At 40.1% G+C, this 14,986-nt stretch overlaps 1 protein-coding gene across 10 annotated transcripts in view; it reads right to left on the bottom strand.

The window, feature by feature from the left end:
• MITF (melanocyte inducing transcription factor) overlaps window positions 1–14,986 on the bottom strand; it is a 245,906-nt gene that overhangs the window by 204,991 nt on the left and 25,929 nt on the right. Inside the window, exon 2 of one of the 10 annotated variants that reach the window (XM_045832173.1) lies at window positions 3,988–4,082. The exons of the other annotated variants lie outside the window; for them this stretch is intronic. The gene's annotated coding sequence lies outside the window, so the exon portion shown is untranslated. The remainder of the gene's footprint in view (window positions 1–3,987; window positions 4,083–14,986) is intronic. 10 annotated transcript variants of the gene reach the window in all.

Raw genomic sequence — 14,986 nt, 5'->3', positions numbered from 1 at the left:
CAGATACAAAAGTCACAGCAAAGGGTGTGACATTTTCCATCATTCATTCCCTGCTTTCACTTGCACATCAATAAGTGAACACCAAATGGAATTTTCCATGTTTGCTCTAAACCCAAAGAGATCCACTGAGAGTTTGGAATAAGGAAGATTTGGAATAAATTTGAGAAAAATATCTTTTGTAGTTTGAAGACAACTCAAAGTTATATGTGTCTGAAGATAACTAACAAAAATATAAGTGAACTTCAAACACATTTCATAATTGATATGTTAATGTCAAATTATAGCTAGGGCTGACTACAGTTGAGAGAAAATGTGTCCACTGAGATTTCCCACCCATGTGATTAAACTCCTCTATGTCCTCCAAAACTTCATACCCCTCCAACTCTTACCAGAAATCTGGTGAGGCAAACTAGGCAACTTTTTGCATACATAAGTTCCACTTCTTTTGTTTCCTACTAGCAGAACCATAATTTGTTCAGGGCAGCAACATGTCTAGTGACAAGTTGCTACTTGATCCAATTCTGACCAAGGAGATATCTGCAGAGGGTTTCTGGGAAAGCCTGTATTTTCCCACTACAGGTGTTACCCCTTTTTTTCCTTACCCTCTTTGTAAAGCAGATGTGATACCTGCTTTACAGGAGAAACCGCAGCCATCCTTCAACCACAAGATAAAAAAACATTAGGAAAAAGCCAAGTCACTGCCAGGATCATTCTTACACGAAGGAACCACCAAAAGAATGGTCATGGTCATGGACCTCTGAACTTCCTGTAAATGAATTCCTATTTGTTCAGGCGATTGTTATTTGACTATTGACTTTCATGCATGAAAATCTGACCAAAACACAAACTTTGCCCCCAGAATAGTGCCAACCCTAAAGCTCTTTCATATGTCAATTGTTTCATCTCATACCCCACACAAGAGGAGATAATATCCACCCGACCAGCCTCACTCTCCCCAGTGCTCCATCTCTATAAGATCATTGTTCTACCCACTGACCCATACTTCCCTCCTCACTCTGTCATCACTTAAGTACAACCAATCATCCAGGCCTGTGCTTCTTTATCCCCCAGTATCTCTCCATTCCACCCCCTTCTTTCCATCTCTGCAGCCACCATGCAAGACCAGGATGGCATCATCTCCTGTTGTGCCATTCTTCATTGGTCTGGGTCATAAACACAAATAGGATCTTATAGCTACTACCTAAAACTCTTTCTTGCCTCACTCTTGGCCTGTGAATAAGCCCTAACTTCCCAATCATGGCTTGAAAGGTCCCCTCTTCTATGACCCCAATGATACTGACCTTGAGTTAATCCTATCCCTAGGTTCAGGCCTGTAAAGCATCACATATTCTCAGCAGATATCTGCACATGTCCAGAGGAAGTTCTCCCATATATTTGTGAGTAAATAATTTTACTCGTCTTTCCATAACACATAACCTAGGAATTTCCTCAGCACTTCCATACTGTGACCTGAAAGTATGTGACAACCTAGGCCCAGGATAACCATATACACCAAGTCTGCACATATGACTACTCAATGCAAGCTCCCACCTTTCTTGAAAACACAGGGCATTACTGTGTCAAGTGCTGGTCAAAGCCCTGCCTTTCTAAAATGCCATTTACAGCTATGTATAATAATCACTGCTTTTTTATTCCCTACCTTCTTTTTTTAAAAAAAGGAAGTTGAACTTAAGGATATATTGCAAAACAACACAAAGGTTTAAATGTGGATATTGTAGGCACAGTGACCCAAATGACTAAAATGGAAAATGTTACCAACACTAGAATCAGTGCTTATCCACTCATTTCCGGTGATGCATGGTTGTGATGCATGGTTCTCAGTCATAAAGTGCGATTTAACATTAGAAGTTAAGAAATTTCAAAACTTTACTTTATGAACATAATCCCAATTAAGACATGAAATAGATACAGACTTGACTTCAGCATGGTTTATGTGATGGCTTTTTATTTTACTTTTTGGAAATTTTAGTTCCTGGTGTTTCCTATGAGTCATTTTCCACAAATATAAAACTGTCCACCTAATAATGACCCTGACTAACTTCTATCTTTTGGGACCTATAAAATTACAAATGCCTGATATAAGACTTACTGAATATTTTCAATTTTCTGAAATAACTTCATCTATCCAAAAATACCAAAGTAACAACAGCCACACATTAATCATGTTGATTTCCATGGAGGGTTTGTGTAATCCATCTTAGAATATAACTTATACATAACCTACAGAGAAATTAGCAATAGAATTGAAAATAATGGAAACAAAATAGTGATGTAGTAATAATTATAAGAAAAGTATTCACTCTAGAATCAACCATTGAATGCATAAATAAGTGGAACAACAAATTCATCTCTCTCTCTCCCCCCTTCATCTCTCTAAAATCAATAAATAAAAAAATTCTAAAACAGAAAAGTATTCACTCTAGCTATTACTTACTGAGTATTTTCATGTTCCAGGCCATATGCTAAGCACTTTACATATTCATTATCTCATTGATTTCTCATAAAATTTGGCACTACAACTGGAATCGTCCCCATATTACAAAGAGAAGACACTGAGACTCAAAGAAGTTAGCAACTTATCATAACTGTACATCTGTTATATGATGGAACCTGACTTATGACCCCAGACTGTCTATCTGCAGGACTCAGGGTTCTCAGTCACAACTGCAAACATTTACACAGCCCTTGTCATGTACCAGGAGTTAACAAATACTCAGTCTTCATAATAACCTGTGTGGCAAGTATTATTATATCCTTACTTTACATATAAGGAAATTCAAACATGAAAAGGTCAGGTCAAGATGGCCCAAAATTCAAGCCCAGGCAAGGGCCTCCAGAGTCTCTGCCCTTAACTACCACCCCATCCACTATACCATCCCTTAAGTAATGGTAATATCTCTACAGAATTTATAATGTGCTGGGCATTGTAACACTTTCAATATATTATCTCATGAAATCCTCACATAACTCTAGTAAATAGTATTTTTATCTCCACTTTACAGATAAGGTTCTGGGCTCAAAGAAGTTAATTCAGTTTTCCAGAATCACACAGTCAACAAGTGCCACACTGGGGAACATAAAGTGGCAACCTGGGGTTTCATTCTCCCCTTCTCAATTCCTGTCCTGAGGAATGAGTGCCTGGGAAACAGTAAGCATCAGATTTTCCACTCTTTAACTGCTCAGTTTGTACAATTTAGGGCATGACTACTCATAGACACCTCTGAGCGAATCTTCTGGAAGCCAGTGCAACCACAACACATCCTGCAAAACAAGGCATGGTTTCTCTACAAATTAAACATGCCACTCCAGCTCAGGAAAAGCCTATCTTTGTGATATGAACGTGTAGACTAGTTTAATTTTAGAAACAAATAGAGTCCACGTTTGTTTTGGGTTTTTTTTTTCTTTTTTCACAGAGTAGGAAACTTTGCTCTTTCTTCTAAAGCAAGTACCACTCATTTTTCTCTTCCTACCCACTTAAAGTTCCATTAGGTAAGCCAAAAACAAATCCCTCCCAAAAAGCATTATGAACCCTATTAACAAAAGTAATAGTTTCTCTAGTCATTTTTAATGAATAGAATGGATATGGATCTAAACAGAATTGAAGCTCATTTCTGGCACCAGAATTAAAAAATAAAAATGCTATTATAGCAAAATAAATTGATAAATAAAGCCCAACATGTCAAGCCCACACCAATTAAAGAATGCTGACTTGTGTGTGTCATTGAGTTCTGGTTTTTGCAGAGTCAACTTTAATAAAATGCCACAAGGCCACAGAATCATGCTAGAGACAAAAATCACATCTTCAGCATCTCCAATAATATACAAAGTCAATAAGAGTTTTTACCCTTAGCCAGGATAGGCAAAGACATTTAATATGAATAGACCACAGAAAAGGCACAATCTGCCTTTTAATCATTTATTCTTTCATTTATGGACTAATGTAATCAACGAATATTTATATAGTACCTTTCTGTGTCAGATCCTGGACTAACCTCTGGGAATAAATGGTGAATAAAAGAGCTGTGCTCTATAGCTTCATGGAGTTGGGAAACAGGATAATTCTGTAAAGAATTAAAAAATATGAAGGAACAACCACATCAAAATTACAGCTAACATATACAACAGCCATTATTCAGAACCATCAGAAATCAAGTCGAATGGATGTCTGACAAGGACAGAATTAAAGAAACCACATCCATCCAGACTGGTAGGAGGGGCAGGGATATAGAACTAGCTGAATCCCACATCCACGTGTGGTGGATAAAAATTCAAGAGGGATATCTCAGGAGCGAGGAGTCCCAGCCCCACACCAGGCCCCCCGGCCCAGGGTTCCAGTGTCAGGAAGGTAAGTCCTCACAACTTCTGGTTGCAGAAACCAGAAAGAAAGAAGCTCCTATCCTTTGCAACAGCATGGATGGAACTGGAAAGCATTATGCTAGGTGAAATAAGCCAGGCAGTGAAAAACAAAATACCATATGATCTCACCTTTAACAGAAACCTAATCAACAAAACAAACAAGCAAAATATAACCAAAGACACTGAAATTGAGAACAAGCTGACACTGACCAGAAAGGAGAGGGGAGGGAATTTCAGGGGAAAAGGGGAAGGGTTTGCAGGAACAAGTATAAAGGACACATGGACAAAAACAAGGGGGAGGTGGAAATGGGAGGGAGGTGGGGAGGGGTGAGGGTGGTGGGCTGGGATGGGGGTAAAAGGCAGAAAACTATACTTGAACAACAATTAAAATAAAATTAAATTTTAAAAAAAAATTAAAAAAAAAACAGTATGGATTGAGCTGGTGGAAAAAACTGCTGGAACCCCAAGCACTTCCTCTTAAAGAACCTACACACAGACTCACCTACTCAAACTCACTCCCTATGAGCTCCATCACCAGAGTAGCAGCTTGAAAGGCATCAGTGGCATACTGGGAAGAACTGAAGTGGCTGACATCAAGGTGAGCAGAGGTCACTGCCCCTTTTCTAAACCATCCCCCCAACAGAGCCTGCAAGCTGGTACCATATCTGAGACTACATCAACCTGGCTAACAATGTTTGACTCACCTTGGAGATCCCCAAAGACGCTGTCTGCCCCACCAAAATTACAAGCCTACAAAAGCTGCTTTTCCATATGAATGGCCAGTCTTAGCTCAGGCTCCACAACTTACTAAATCCTTTCAAACAAGCAACAGTTGACCTCATTGAGCCCCAGGCCCAGCACTAGCAGCAATCAGCCTAGATTCACAACTTGGCTTTGCCTGGGAACCTCCAAGCCCAACACAAGTAGCAGCCATCTCAGATTACTTTATAGCTCAAGCAAGGTGGTCCCAGGTAAAACACTGGTGGGGGCTGAATCACCCAGGAAACCCCAGGGCTAGCACACCCAGTGGACAGTTACAGACCAGCACCCTGCCTCAGCATAGCTGATCCTCCACGGAGGGTGGAGGTTGGTGGTCACTGGTCACAGCCAGTCCTTGCAGCTGACTGGCCTGGATAAATCCCTCCTATTGATCTGCCAACGGCAACCAAGGCTCAGCTACAAAAGGAAGATGTACTCAGGCCACATGAAGGGTGCACTTCGGGTACCCAGCTTGGGTGATAGGGGAGACTGTGCCACTGGACCCTATAAGACACCTACTACATTAGGCCACTTTACCAAGCCCAGGAGATGTAGCAGCTCTACCTAATATATAGAACCAGACACAGGAGGGTGCCAAAACGAGGAGACAAAAACATATGGCCCTAATGAAGCACAGATCAAAACTCCAGAAAAAGACCTAAATGCAATGGAGATAAGCAATCTATCAGATGCAGAGTTCAAAATACTAGTTATAAGGATACTCAAAGAACTTAGTAAGGACCTCAACAGCATAAAAAAGATCCAGTCAGAAATGAAGGATACACTAATTGAAACAAAGAACAATTTACAGGGAAATAACAGTAGAATGAAGCTGAGAATCAAATCAATGATATGGAACATAAGGAAGCAAAAAACAACCAATGAGAACAAGAAAAAAGAATCCAAAAAAATGAAGATAGTATAAGCAACCTATGGGACAATGTCAAGTGTTTCAACACTTGTATCATAGGGGCATCAGGAGGGGAAAAGCAAGAAATTTAAATCTATTTGAAAAAATAATGAAAGAAAACTTTCTTATTTGGTGAAGGAAATAAACATGCAAGTCCAAGAAGCATAGAAAGTCCCAAACAAGATGGATGCAAAGAGGCCCACCCCAAGACACATCATAATTAAAATGTCAAAGGTTAAAGATACAGAGAGAATCTTAAAAGCAGCAAAAGAAGTTAGTTACCCTCAGGGACTTGCCATAAGAATGTCAGCTGATTTCTCAAAATATATTCTGCAGGCTAGAAGGGACTAGCAAGAAATATTCAAAGTCATGAAAAGCAGGGACCTACTGCCAAGATTGTTGTACCCAAGAAAGATACAATTTAGAATCGAAGGGTAGATAAAGAGCTTCCCACACAAGAAAAAATGAAAGAAGTTCATCATCACCAAACCATTATTATATGAAAAGTTAAAGGGACTTATTTAAGAAAAAGATCAAAACTATGAACAATAAATGGCAATAAATACAAATCTACAAACAATTGAATCCAAAAAATAAACTAAGCAAACAAGAAGAACAGAGACAGAATCAGGTATACGCACAGTGTATTGATGGTTGCCAGATGGGATGGGAGGTGTGGAAGAATGGATGAAGATGTGAGGGGATTAAGAAATACAAATAGGTAGTTTCAAAAATAGCCATGAGGATGTAAAGTGAAGTATAGGAAATGGAGTAGCCAAAGTATGTATTCACATGATGCATTTCCATGAACAATGGTCAGGGAATTACCTGAGGGAGTGGGGGGTGCTGGGTGTAGGGGAGCAAAGGGAGAAGAGTCAGGATGACTTATAATAGCATAATCAATAAAAGATAATTTTTAAAAATATAATGGAAAAGATCAGGAAACTGTAGAAAGCTAGCATAGCAAACTAATTCAGATGGTGGGGCAAGGAAGTGGGTCAGGAAGCAACTTCAAACTGAGACTGAAAGATCAATAGAAAGGTAGACAAAAGAATGGCAGAAAAGCATTAAAGACAGTGGGAAGAATGTATGTAAACACCTGAAGAAGAAAAAGGGCTGGTCTCATCCTTCTGAGAGTCTTGGTGAACATAACCATGGTAACTCTCCTTGGCAGCAAGGCTTCCAGCTCTCCAACATACTTCAGGAGACTCAGCTGAAGGCCACTCAGGGCTAGTGGTACTCTCTTATCTCCTAGGAAGTTATTTCTAGAATCTTCAACTTGGAAACATAACTTCCTAGGCCTCCTAAGACGAGGACAGTTAATAAAACATGAAGAACAGATGATGATAGTGGATAAAATGACTGGAGCTCCACTTGACAGAATTCACACTGGAAGCTTGAAAATAAGGTGAGGTGAGAGTAGTACTTCTTCACTGAGGAGATAAACAAACTGAGCAGCTATGTGTCTACCTGAAGGTCCCACCAATGAGTGCCACTAAAAGAGGCCGTGGAAGAAATATTCTGATGGCAGGGAAAGAGTTGAGATGCCCAAAAACATTCTTGAGTAATGAAAGATGTTCACTAAACTGACTTTTGAAGAGGGTTAACTGCAGGACCTTGATGTGCTAAACAGTGTGATACAAATGCAGTCAGAACCAAACTGCTCAAGGCTGTAAAAGAGAGACTGCAGGCTCTGGCACCTCCCACCTGTGTGGCACTGTTTAAATGGTGGAAAGGTACTTAAAGAGAACTGGTGAGAAGATGTACCCAAACGTTAGTCTACTGGCAATCCCACGGACCTGAGGCTGGCCACAGCTTCCAGCCCTATTAAGACTGTTTTGAGGAGTACCCTCTTAACCAGACCTGTCTCCACCTACTCAACTCCTTGAGGACAGAAGCTGCGTTTTATTTATCACTCTATCCCAATTGATAGCTCACTATAAAACTCAAACTCACTCTATTGTCTGTAAAAAAAAATTGTATCACACAGAGCTTAAAATCTGTGTTTACCCACACAGTTTGGATTGTAAGAATTAATGTCAATGTATTAAAATTACTCCACAGTTTGCAAGGTTTTCAATGTAAGATGTTTACTGAAATTACCAAGAAGTTAAAGACAGTGTAGTAAGATAAGTCATACATCTGAGGTCCAGCTCTACATGCTCAAAAAAGAAATGTAATCAGCTACAAATATGATATACTCAAAACACGTTGAGATAGGGAGAAATCAAACAGTACAGACAGGCAGTATCAAAATCTCAAGGATCAATAAAAATTATCTAGTCCACCAGCTTTGTTTCATGAGGAAAAAAAGTTCAGAATATGGAACTACTTTGCCCCTACCTAGTGACAAAATCATGACTTCAATGATCTATAAGTTCTAAGACCACTGTTTTCCCCACCACACTGGGCCACTGCCTGAATTAATCAGGTCATATTACTCCTGCAGCTAGAAATCTGCAATGGCTCCCCAATTTTAGTGAATAAAAGGCAAAATCTTCACAGACACCTGTAGGGTATGCCTCATTCCTATTACATTTCATCCCTGACATCCTCTCCTGCCATTCCATTACTTTTCCCTTTGCTCAGCCTGTCCCAGTCAAGGGGGCCTTCATGCTGTCATTGAATGGGTCAAACTTCTGTCCAGGACCTGTGTACTTATCCTTCCCTCTGTCTACTGAGCCTTTCCCCCAAATACAAACACGACCTTCTCTGTCATCTCTTTCAGATCTTTCCTCAAATGTCATTTTCTCAGTGAGACATTCTTTGCTTATCCAACTTTAAATTACAAATCATCTCAAACTCATCCATGCTTTATCTTCTCTCTAGCACTTATAACCATTTAATGTTTATACATTTTACCTATTTATGCATGTTATTTCTGCAACCCTCTACTTCCCCACATGTAAATTCCATGAGTACAAAGATTTTCAATTTTGGCTCACTGCTATATTCCTTGTACCTATATAAGTGACTAGCACCTAGTAAAATGTTAGTAAATATCAGTTGATTAACTGGTTGGTTGGTTGGATGAATGGATGGATGGATGGGTGGGTGGATTGAGTTTAAAAGTAGCCCAAATCCAGAGAATGAAAAAGCTGTGAAAAGCCTGATAGTGTCTGGCAGTCCCTAGGAAGTAACGTGTGGCCTGAGTGTCATCTATGTGTCCACTCTAGAACTGGCACTCACTGATACCCTGTGTAGAGTCAATAAACTAAGGAATGAAGTGGCATAAAGCTTGTCAAAGCAACCCCCTTTGAAGTAGTATGACTCTGGGTTGAAGAGTGAACTAGCAAGCCAAAAATTTATCAGAAACAAGATGCTCTTACATGTACAGATGCAGAATTCACTTCTGAATTGCTTCCCTGTACCCTTCAGCTGTAGAGTAGAAGGGATGGTTTGCTTAGGTTGGGAACCCCCAAAAAGAGTCCAGATTTCAAAAAAATTTCTGGCATGAACCAATATTTGCTATTAAGTCTAAATGGGTGGCATCATTCTAAATAAAAAAGCACCAGGTTTCAATTATAACCAATAACAGTTATATAAAGGAAGGTATTAAGAGTGTTCAGACACAAGGCAGTAGAAACCAAGGGTAGATATTAAGTTGATATAATATTTGGCCCAGCCATCAAGGAAAAAAAATAACATTCAGAGAGACACAAACAAGATAAACAGTTTGTGCTCTTTCATGTTTAAAGACTCAGTAAACGTCTGCATGTCTGGTATATCTCATCCCACCAGTACCTGAAATAGCAAAAATATTCACAGAGAACTATTTGTCCTAACTTGAAAGACATGGGCTGATCCTAATTTACAAAAATAAAATACCAGGGATCACTAAATGCCTTGCTAATTTCCAGTCTAATTCAGAGCTTTATAACGCAACACGTGAATTGAAAAATGAAGTCCTCCACTCCCAGCCTTAGCAGCCCCTCTTAAGGCACTGGGCATGCTACCCTAACCAATGCTTTCATGACATGCCCTATTATCTCCTCACCAACATGAACCCCTGTCCCATTTCCATTTATTTGCTGGAAAAATTGGGGTGAACTCAGCAAGTTTCAAATCTTAGGGTCATTTTTAAATGGTAATTAATTCCACATGAAATAATTTTTTAAAAAGCACTAGAAAACAATTATTTAAAAATATTTTAGCATTTACTGCAATGGTAATTCTTCCTTTCCAAGACTCCAAATTTCCATAGCTAAGATAGGTACTGCTCTTCTCTTAAATCAACACCAGCTAAAGCAGGTGTGTGTGTTTTATACCATCTGTAGAAACCTCCCCATTTGCCAATGGCACAGTGCTGAAGATTGATTTGGGACCATTCAAAGCCATTAAGGCTAGTAACTCTGACTTAGGCCAAGTCTAATGACAAGTGTCATCCCAACAGGAAATGAGTTAAGCTGTCCTTCAAAGTCATTTAAGCAAATACTCAAAGTCAGATGCTTCACAAGAAGCTTCTCATGAAATCATTCTGTTGTTGATTTTGTCCAATTTAAATCAGAGATCAATGGAAATGTTCATTCCAGGGGGGAAAAAAACATATTTACTTGGAGTGACTTTTAGTTGGTTTTAAGTGACCAACTAAAAGAGCCTCTAAGGGTTGTCCAAGTCTCTCCAGCCACCTCCTACATAGCAACAACAGGTACATGATAAATATTTAGGAAATCAAAATGGAATAAATCCAACTCCACCTACATAAAGTCAAGTTTCTCATCTGGAAATTCTAGACCATGAACAGTCACACATGAGAGAAGAGGTCATGGCCAGTTACTGTGCTATAGATTTTGTTGTGTCTAAATAACATATTCGTTTCCAAATGTTGCCACCTCCAGGTCTTTGTTAATGCTAAGCCTACACCTAGAATATTTCATTTCTCAAGTAAAATTATTCTCATCTTTGAAGAGTTCTCTTAAATATGACCCTACCGGAAGCCATTCCTACTTCACTTATTCTTCAGATTTAATCACTTCCTACATTCAACCATCTGGGACATGGTTTTACTTGCCTTAGGCCCTGATATTATTTATTTTGTCACCATTGTTTCTTGCCCTACTGCTTCATTTAACAACTAAGGTCTCTGAGAGCTGGAACTATACTTTGAATTCCGGTCTACTCCTACAAGGTTGCTCTGTCCCCTGCAGGTATTTGGTAAATATGGGTTGAACTGAGAGCATCTCAGTCTTGGATTTAATTCTCTCAAAATCTTCAAGTAGTCTAATAGCTTAAAGACCAAACGTACTTAAAAATTAACTTAAATTGCCCTGTTTAGTGTGGCTCAGTGGGTTGAACATCATCCTGCAAACCAAAAGGTCACCAGTTCGATTCTTGGTCAGGGCACACGCCTGGTTACAGGCCAAGTCCCAAGTAACAGGAATGCAAAAGGCAACCAATTATTTCTCTCACACATTGATGTTTCTCTTCCTTTCTTTCTCCCTCCCTTCCCCTCTCTCTAAAAATGAATGCGTAAAATCTTAAAGAAAAATCAACTTAAATTGTAAGTATGTAACAGGGTGCAGCCAAGAGGGGGGCCACAAATAGGGATTTGAAATGGGGTCCAGAACTCAAGGTGTCCAGGAAATATTAGGAGGTCCTCACCCGCCCCCACAGGTGTGAGTTGGGGTAAGGGACAAATGGAGCAGGGCCATTGAGAGCTGTTTTGCATAGCCACAACTTTGCAGCTAACCTCTGGTGTGGTCATTTAACATATCTATATAACCTTTAACTGGTTGCACAATATGTTAAATAGCTGTGGTCATGCTCTGAACCAGGGGAAAGGAAGTAACTTCCCCACCAAGACTTAACTGGGGGGCAGGTCCCCCAAGTTACAGCACCTGCGTGGGAGCTTGGAGAAGACTGGCTCCAGGACATGGGGCCACACCTGCCCAGACCCATGATGGCAGCACAGTAAAGCTGGATGGCTTTGAGAGTGCTGGCAGGTGTAACTGAGTGTGGGAGGAGTCAGAAATGGGGCTGCAGAGGAGGACTGGCGTGAGGATTTAAACCCAGGTGCGGCAGCCATTGCCGGGAGAATCACATGGCTTTGGCAGTGCAGAGAGAGGACCACAGCCAGTGCAGGAGGAGAGAACCACGCATCTTTAGCAGAGTGGGGACTCCCGTGGCCCTGGGAGAGAGAACCACAAGGCTTTGCCAGAGTGGGGACTCCCACAGCCCTTGTGCAGAGAGGACCACACAGCTGGGGCAGTGGAGAGAGAAACACTCGGTTTTTAGCAGAGTGGGGACTCCTGCAGCCCTGCGAGAATCACCATGCAGCTTTAGCAGAGAACCGCCACTCAGCTTTGGCAGAGTGGCAACCCCCCTCCTTGCAGCCATTGAGGAAGGGAGAATCACGTGGTTTTGGCTGGAGACTCCCATGCCATTGTGCAGAGAGGACCACTTGGCTGTGGCAGTAGAAGAGAGAACCTCGAGACTTTGCCAGAGTGGGGACCCCTGCAGCTTTAGAAGGGGGAACCACCACCCAGCTTTAGCAGAGATCCCGGTGACACAGCCGATGGTGCTGGGAAATGAGGGAGGCCTACCAGCCAAGACGGATTACTGGGAAGAACCGGGGGCTGCCTGAGCCTCAGACTTCTATTTCCTTTCCTGAGATACGGTACCCCAGACTGGGCAAAGGGGGGCGGGGGAGGACTGTGTGTGTTTGTGGGTGTTTTAAGGGACTTTGGGATTTTGATGAAGACATTAGGTCACTACTTGAAATCTGTATAGCATTAAATAAACATTTCCTTTCCTTTTTACGAATCTCTGTCATTGAGAGATGTCTTTTGTCTGGCGGAGGACATAACGAACCCGGGGGGTTCCTTTTGGGTAATAGTATATTGCCCTCAGCTGCCTTTGGTACCCCCTTACCCCCCTGTTGTTCTGTAACAAGTACAGTGAAATCACTCTACATTATTAACCTCCCTACTCCATACATTTATTTTCCTACTTGGAGAACCAGGCTGGCCCTAAGAACAACCTTCCTTTGACAGGCAACTCTAAGAGTAATGAAGTAACTTCCTTCAAAGACAATAAGGTTTTTCAGGATTCTCTGGAATGCAAACCTACACATTAATGTATCATTAGTAATAGTTCTCTCTGGGTAGAAGCAACATTAGAACACTTCAGAATTTTCAAGCAACTTCACACTATACACTCAGGTGTCAACAAAATTTCAATTTGATAGTCCCATTGCACAAAGGTATAAAAAATTAAGGAGACAGATTTACTAGAGATAGGTACTAGGAAATATTCCATCAAATTTGTGTCACTATTTTTGCACTCGTGTTCCATGGGTGGCATTCACTGTACTTGTATAAGCATCCACATATCTATCTGATTAAATAAATGATTGAGAGGGTAAAGGGTAAGTTTACCCCCAAAGTAGTGTTGCCAGATTTACCAAATAAAAATACAGGATGCCTGGTTAAGTGTGAATTCAGATGAACAAAGATTATTACATTAAGAGTATCCCATGAAATATTTGAGCCATTATTATATTTAAAAAATTCCTTGTTTATGTGAAATTCAAATTTAACTGGATATTCAATATTTTATCTGGCAACCTACTCCAAACCCACAAATTATATTATTGAGTCAATTTTTTAAAAAAAGAATAAAGAAATGCATATAGTAATACGTATATTTTGTGAAGTCTTAACTTTCAGAAAAAATACTGTAAGTCATCAAATGATGTTAGAATTTTTCAGAAAGCTCAGTTCAATGATGTCAGGGAGAAGGTTGAGTTAGGTGCACTGTTGTGTGACAGGTACCATGCAAAACTCTTGATGTGCATTATCTCATTTAATTCTTACCACATCCGTATGAGGTAGGAATTCTTATTCTTATTCTTATTCTTATTCTTATTCTTATTCTTATTCTTACTACTACTCCTCTACAGATAAGGAAAGCAAGAAACAAAGAGAACGGGTTGCCCAATGTCACAGAGAAGTACAGCAGAGTCAAACCCAGGCACTTAACAAAAGGGCTGACATGTTTACATGTTACTTCATTTTACAGGTGAACAAAAAGAGAATACTAGTAAACTACCCCAAACTCCAACAGTTGCTAATCAGTGTGTCTGGGATTCAAACCCAGGACAGTGTGTCTATAGCACTTTAGCCCTACAATATATCACGTGTCTAAGTCTATGCAAAATAGGAAATGCACACATCCCAGTTAAAACAACTGCAATTACCACTTAATAAGTTAGAAAACATCCTAAGAATTTTTATCAGATTCACCCAACTGAATTTTGACTCCTTGTGATCTAAAGATTGTCTAGGGTTGGATGTAGAATGTGGAGATTTACATTTGGGAAAAGAATTTGTTTTTACTGCCCTTTCTGTACCAAAATATCTCTTTAAAATAAGCCACCACCTATCTAATGTCTACCAGTCTTGCTGCCTGAGGCAAATTCTTGTTCTTACACAGGAATCCCAAACACTGAAAATAACCTGGAACACAGACATGAAGGCCAAATGGAAGTAGCCACCAAAGTCAGCTTCAAGATACAATTATGTGTGGAAGGCCCACAAAAAACAAAATTTTCCTTCTTGGTTCTGGAACAAAAAGCCAGGATTATTCCGGGTAAAATATCAAGCTTAGAAAATATTGGAAGATATCCAGACCTTTACCTGAAACAGATTTATCTATGGGAAGCTTCAAATGCCTTATTCTGGGTGCTTGTCTATGCCTGGAATGAAGACAGATGTCTTTAATCTGTGTATGTGAAAGTGCATGTGCAAAACAATGCATATATAATACAATGTTATCTAACTTTACCCTCAAAATTTACTATATGGAGCAGAGAGCCTATCTATCAGAGGGTGAGTTAGCTGCTGCAAAAGGGGACAGAGTATACGAATAGGATGGTCACTTTGAATTTTGCCATGTAACATAAGGAATACAGAATGATCAATCAATGTCTTTATTTGTCTG

The sequence above is a fragment of the Phyllostomus hastatus genome, unplaced genomic scaffold (genome assembly GCF_019186645.2).
Source record: "Phyllostomus hastatus isolate PE091 unplaced genomic scaffold, TTU_PhHast_1.1 phas_contig_16, whole genome shotgun sequence".
Classification (NCBI taxonomy): Eukaryota; Metazoa; Chordata; class Mammalia; order Chiroptera; family Phyllostomidae; genus Phyllostomus; species Phyllostomus hastatus.
The sequence above is the reverse complement of the archived record's forward strand: the minus strand, read 5'-3'. Positions and strand labels throughout refer to the sequence as shown.